The sequence below is a fragment of the Eriocheir sinensis genome, chromosome 1 (genome assembly GCF_024679095.1).
Source record: "Eriocheir sinensis breed Jianghai 21 chromosome 1, ASM2467909v1, whole genome shotgun sequence".
Classification (NCBI taxonomy): Eukaryota; Metazoa; Arthropoda; class Malacostraca; order Decapoda; family Varunidae; genus Eriocheir; species Eriocheir sinensis.
This window is the reverse complement of record NC_066509.1, coordinates 43,717,249-43,723,746: the sequence shown is the minus strand read 5'-3', so window position 1 is coordinate 43,723,746 and position 6,498 is coordinate 43,717,249.

Here is a 6,498-nt window from a genome sequence, read left to right as displayed (position 1 = left end):
CAACAAAGACTCATGACATGGCAGTGTTCGTGGCATGCCCTCTATCAGCAAGGCTCAGGTGGGTCTGCTTCATTCGCTGCTTCAGTGTGGCTTCAGGCTCCTCTCTCTCTCTGACACAAAGACAGACGGCAGGCAGGGTGAGGCCCAGCACCTGAGGAATAGTGAGGAGGGGAGGAGGGAGAGGGGAGTAAGAGGAAAGGAAGAGAGAAGGAGGGCACAGAAGGCTGGGAAGGGAGGGAAGGAGGTGAGGAAATGAGGTAAAAAGGAAAAATGAGACGGAAGTAGTAGCGGGAAGAAGAATGTAAATAGGGGAGAGTTAGAGGAAATGAAAGAAGAATAAAACGGGAATATGAGAGGAAGAGAGAGAAGAAAGTGGGATGAAGATGAAAAAAAGGAAAGCAGGAATGAGGAAGGAAAGAGAATAAAAGAGAACAACGAGAGCTCGAGCGAAAGTGAAATATCAGATGAAAATGAAAATGAAGATTAATGGAAGAAATGAATGGAAAAGCAAAAAAAAAAAAAAAAAAAAAAAAGAAAATAAAACATATCAAAAAAGGAAAATAGAAAAGAGAAAGAAATAATGTTGTGAAGGAATGCAAAAAAAATCAAAAAGGAAGATAAGAGAAAAGTAAAAATAGAAATTTACTGATAAGAAAAAAACGAAAGAGGAAAAAGCAAAAAAACAAAACAGGAGCAGGAAGGGACAGGAGAGTGAGTGATACATAGGGAGTGGGAACAGTGGGAAGACAGGAAAAAGGAAGGAGGAGGAGGAGGACCATAAATGAGAGGAGGAGAGGTAAAACTGAGAGAGAGAGAGAGAGAGAGAGAGAGAGAGAGAGAGAGAGAGAGAGAGAGACGTGAAAGGCAAACAGATCAGGTAGGAGAGAGATGAGAAAGAAATTAAAAGGAAGAAGAAACGAGGTGAGGGACTTGGATGAAAAGATGGAGAGAATTAATGGATGAAAATAAAGAGGTGGAGAGGAAGAGGAGCAGGAGGGAGGAGGAGGAGGAGGAGGAAAATGAAAAAGAAGAAATGGCAAGACGATACATATGAAATAGATCAGAAGAAACCAAATTAATATATGAATGAGAAAAGAACAACAAAAAAAGAATAAAAGATGTAGATAAAATAAACCTCACGAAAATCAAACCGTTCCTGAAAAAATATAAAAAAAAAAAAGATAAAAGATGAAATAGAAAGAGAAAAAAAAAAAGGCTCTTCAATACCGTCTGCTTTCTGCATTAGTATCACAATTATTATAAATAAATTATTACTATTATTACTTTCATGACACATTACTCTGATTACAAATTCTATTGTTATTACTTTCATATTTATTTCTTCTTCCCTTTCATAATACTCGCTTCATACGTCAACAAGACACTACTTTCTCTTTTGTACACCATCACCTCATCATCACTCTCCAGTCATTTATTCCTACTTCTTCTCTTCCTGTATCGACTTTCTCCCTTCCATTCTTCTGTTCTTCTTTAGTGACATTTCTTCTCCTTCATATTTCATATAATCCTGTCATTTTCTTTCTTTTAAATTTCCTCTTCCTTTCCTTTGTCGTGTTTCCTCCATATTTATTATCTTTAAAACCTATTTGTTTCGTTACCTTAACTCCTCCCTCCTTATTCTTTGCTCTTTCTTTTTCCTCCTCCTCCTCCTCCTCCTCCTCATACTTTTACCTTCATAACAAAAAAAAGAAAAAAAAATTAAATCTCTCTCTCTCTCTCTCTCTCTTATTTTATTTAAGCAACGATTCCTATAGTTACTAACAGATTGTATTTCACCGACGACGACACTTTATGCGATCGTTCGATTAACATATGTTCTCTATTACTTATAGGGCTTAAATGTCTTTCCTCGTGCATTATTTAAAAGCCCTTCACTTGCTCCTGTGTGTTAGCATCACTAGTGGCGGCGTGGGGCATGTTCTTCGCCACCTGTGAGCAGCCACTACCTGCTGGGTGGACATTTCCGTCACTGTTGGCCTGCTGTAGTGAATGTGTTCCCACAGGCAGGACACCCTGGAGGTGAAGGTCAGGTGGTGCTGGATGCCATGACCTGGCTCGTGGCTGGAAGGTACCAGATTCTCATGTCTCCCAGCCTCTCATGAAACCCTCAGTCTCATGGTGTGGTACTCCTTGTGCCTGGGCCATGGAACACCACCAACTGGCGACGTCCAGCAGTGCTCAAGAGTGTCTAGATGTATAATGTCCTGAGGGGGCAGCCAGGTTGTTCTCCTGCAGCAGTCCGCTGCCGTCGCTCCTTGTCCAGTCTCTGGGTGTGTGGCAGCGCTGGACATCAGGTCAGGCTCCAAATGCTCCAGGTAGGGGATCTTACTAGGCCTTGTAAGAGGAGCATAATTCCTCAGCTTGTCGAGAGAAATTAGCCCTCTACAGAAGGGCAGAAGACACAATGGGGAAGCAGTGGGCGACGTGTTTCAGGTGGCCCGGTCAGGCACAGCTCTCGGTCAAGTCCACTCGAGAGATCCTGGCAGCAATCCTGGGCAGAGGGTGACCAGGTCAAACATCACCCTTCCTTCGGCAGCTTGGCCAGCTGCCAGGGACCGAGATCCTGTCGCCTGGAGTCTTCTCAGGAGCAAAGTTCCTGCCAGCCTCCCCCACTCCCGTATCAAGTGGTTAGTTGGCTGGCAACCCTTGCTTTCTTAGCGAGGTGGGAGGAGGAGAGCGTGCAGTCGTCAACGTGTCTGAGAGACTGCTGGCAGACTCTCTGAAAGGTCGTCGATGTATGCAGATTCCAGGACAGGTCAACACAGATCCTTGAGGCACCACTGGGAGATCAACGGACTGCTGGCCGCCGACGACGACATTGACTAACTGTGAAAGGTGATCGCTCATCCAGCATCAGGTGTCATGAGTACCTTTAGCTGCAGAAACTTCTCCAGCAAGCCAAGTACACACCAGTCAAAAGCACCCATGATGTCAGGAAGCGAGCAGTGTGTATCAGAGCCGGTGTCTAGTGGAGTCCTGCCAATCCCTGGAAGGGAGCAGCAGGAGGTCTGGAAGTGGGCAGCCAGATCTGAACCCAAACTGCTGGTCAGTGATGAGGCGTGTTCTCGAGGTGGTGATGGGCTCACCACTATTCTCTCGAAAGGAATTTTTCAACTACAGACAGGAGGAGATAGGTCTGTGGTTGGCAGGAATCAGATCTGGCCCGCTTTTTGTGAACTGGCACCACGCAGGCCTCAGCCTTCCAGACACAGGCCCCAGACACCTCAGAGGGGTCCTGCCCAGCTCCTGGAGCAGTGACCTGCTTTATGTGGGCTTAACGTTGTCAGGACCAGTGGCCTTCTGACGTCCACCAGCATAGAAGGCACTCCACTTGCTCCCCGGTGTACCACCAACCTCTGTCAGGGTCTGGTTGCATTCCTGTAACACAGTTGTGGTGGAGGTCTGATGCAGAGATCGGCGACGGACATCTGGCAGAAGAAAAGAGTCAACCAGAACTCTACCTTCTCCCTGCTGCGTGGCTGTGGTGCCAAATCCCCTGCTTAGTGAGGGAGGACAACTGTGAGTGGCTGCTGCCTTGCTTTTCATAGCAAAGGTCCACCAGGTACTGCCCACCCTGGCCCCGCATAAAGCAGCGCCGGAAGGTCTCTTTCCACCTCCGTTTCGCCCATTTACTGGTGGCCACCATATTGTTGCACGCTGCTCGATGCAGGGCTTTGTTGCAGCGTGTTGAGCATCCTTTGTGGCAGAGCCACGCAGAATGCCACTGTCTTTCTGCAGCAAAGGCGGCGAAGTAACCAAGCCAGGAGCTGATCGTGGAGAAAAGCGGGGTGTACTGGTGGTGTAGATGTGCTCTCGTTGGAAGCTTTGAGACGTTCAGTAAAAGGCCTTCCTGCATGGGCTCTGCTCGCCCAGACAGAAGGTAATGCTTGATCTGTTTTGCTGCAGGTCTCTTTTAACTTTATTCGTTCCGACCGGGCCATTTGCCCCCAAAGGATTTTGTCAAAACGATCATTTTTTTTGATACCAAGTTTAAAAATAGACCTACTGATGAAAATACATGGAATTAAAGATGCGATATCAAAATAACCACTGTAAAGGCCTCCGTTATCTTGTAAACACGAATATTTAGAAACACCGACGCGAATCATTTGGAAACACGGCGATACCGCCTGAAAAAAACCAACGTTCAAACGCCTCCGGATGACGATAATATTACTGTTATAAATGATAATATGCTATACCTTATAGTGCTTATACTGCATGTTCTGCATCTTTATGTTAACAAAACTTTAGCTGATACATAAACAGACCAACAAACAAACTGGCTGTAATAAACATAATAAACGTACACAGCCCGCTGTGGCAAAAGTTGTCAACAACGATTGGCGACACAGCTTATGATTACTGACGAGCGATGACGATTATAGCTTTATACAATACTTATTTGACACTATATAAGGTGATAACATGTCTCCATCCATATGTTAATTTCTTGTACTTTGGCCCAGACAATTCTATATATAGCTAATAAAGAAAAAAAACGTACGTGCTTGGGAATTGAGTCTGGGTAACAGGTGTTCACATGCGCCGCAGACGCTGAGTCGAGCAGGCGTTGGCTGGTCTCAAAGCACACTGACTACGACATCATCACCGTTACCTGCTACCAAAGGTCTGTTCGTGACGTGGGATTTGACTCACAAAGGTAACAACAGTGCCTGGCACAGTGGTGGGTTTGGACCCCTGGGAAAATTATACTGATGTTATAGGTGATTCCTGAGAGATGTTCTGATCCATTATCAGAGAGTGAGGCAGGAATTTGAGACAGGATGATGCTGCAGAGGTAGATGAATGGATTCCCTAGCAGACATAGGAAACAGTTGGTAAAGAGACAGGTTAGTAAGAAGCTCTCTGGATAGCTGCTCAGTGTGATGGTTCACCTTCCCAGAGCCAAGGCATACAGTCTTCTTACAAAAGCCTAGGGGGTCCTGGCCTGGGAAACAAGTAACCTGTAGAAAACCAATGGACTAATAATGAGATTGAAAGTAACTTGATGCGTGCAGAGGGATTTACTAGGTGAAGACAGCCAGAGGCTGAAACACAGCTATAAAAGCATGGAATTGTTTATTACAGATCATATTATTATTGATGAAATAGTGCGGAACACTAATGTTAAAATTGCAAAAAGATAATTGACCAGTGAAGAGAAGAAACAGTAAAAAGAAAGACACAGTACACATTAAGACAACAGATTCTGTAGAGATGAGAGCTTTTCTGGGCCTGTTATATGTTAGAGGTTTGTTAGGACAAAACACACATGACAAAAACTTCTTTTTCAAGAAAAATAGGTCACCCAATTTTGGTGCTGTCATGTCATGGCATGATTTTCTTCATGCTAACATAACATTTGACGATCTCACCACTCGCCCTCAAAAGATGGTTACATGACTGGGTTCGCAGCAGTGAGAGAGCTCTTTGAGGCATTCAATGTGCGCTGTAGTTCGATCCTACAATAGCCAGACGACTACTTGACCATTAGTGAAACCTTATGATCCCAGAACTCAAATAGGTTTCAACCAATACAACAGGAGCAAGCCTGTCCGATATGGCCTATTATATAAGTCGATCAACGCTGTAAGGTATCCGTTTACATTTAGAACAATTGTCTATTCTGGCAAACCCAAAGAAGAGCCCAGCCCTATTACATACGCGGTACTCTGCCAACAGTCAAAGCACTAGTGAACCAGTTGAGTAGCAGTGTCAACTTGTGTGGCAAGACCATTAGTCTGGACAGACTATACACTAAGCTTAGAGCTATTCGATTGGCTGTTGACGAAAGACATCACTGCTTTGGGCACACTAGATCAGTCTAGAAAAGGAATACCACCACAGATAAAGGAAGTCAATGCAAGAGAAGATAAATCTTATGAAGTGTACAAGGAAAAGTGTCAAGGAAAAATGTACCTTAATTCCTATGTGAAACAAACCAAAAGCAAGGGCCTGCGTAACGTTTTGCTTTTGAGTACGCTGCCCCTTGTTAGGCGTCACTAAAGATGACAATCAAAAGAAGCCAGCAATATATAAACTGTATGACTTCACTAAAGGAGGCACTGATATTGTTGACCAGAGAATCAATTTTTACACAGTTAACACCAAGTCTAGAAAATGGACTGTCAATGCATTTTCATATATTTTAGATACTGCTCGAGTGAATTCTCAAACAATATTTGGTAAAAATACCAACAAGGATCCCAGGAGTATAAATTCATTTAATTATGGCTGGGAGCTGGTGATGTCACTATGTATTCCACAAATACGGAGACGGAAGGAAACTCCTGGTTTGCCGCAGAGTACAATAGCTAAGATCAAACTGCTGCTAGATGACTCTGAACCTGAACTTGATGCTGTGCCTGAAGGGCAACCCGTCAGAGCAGAAAAGCGAGCGAGATGTTCAGCATGTCTAGATTCTATCCAGGGCCAGGTTACACAAATAATAGATCTAAAGTCAAAGGAGCAGAA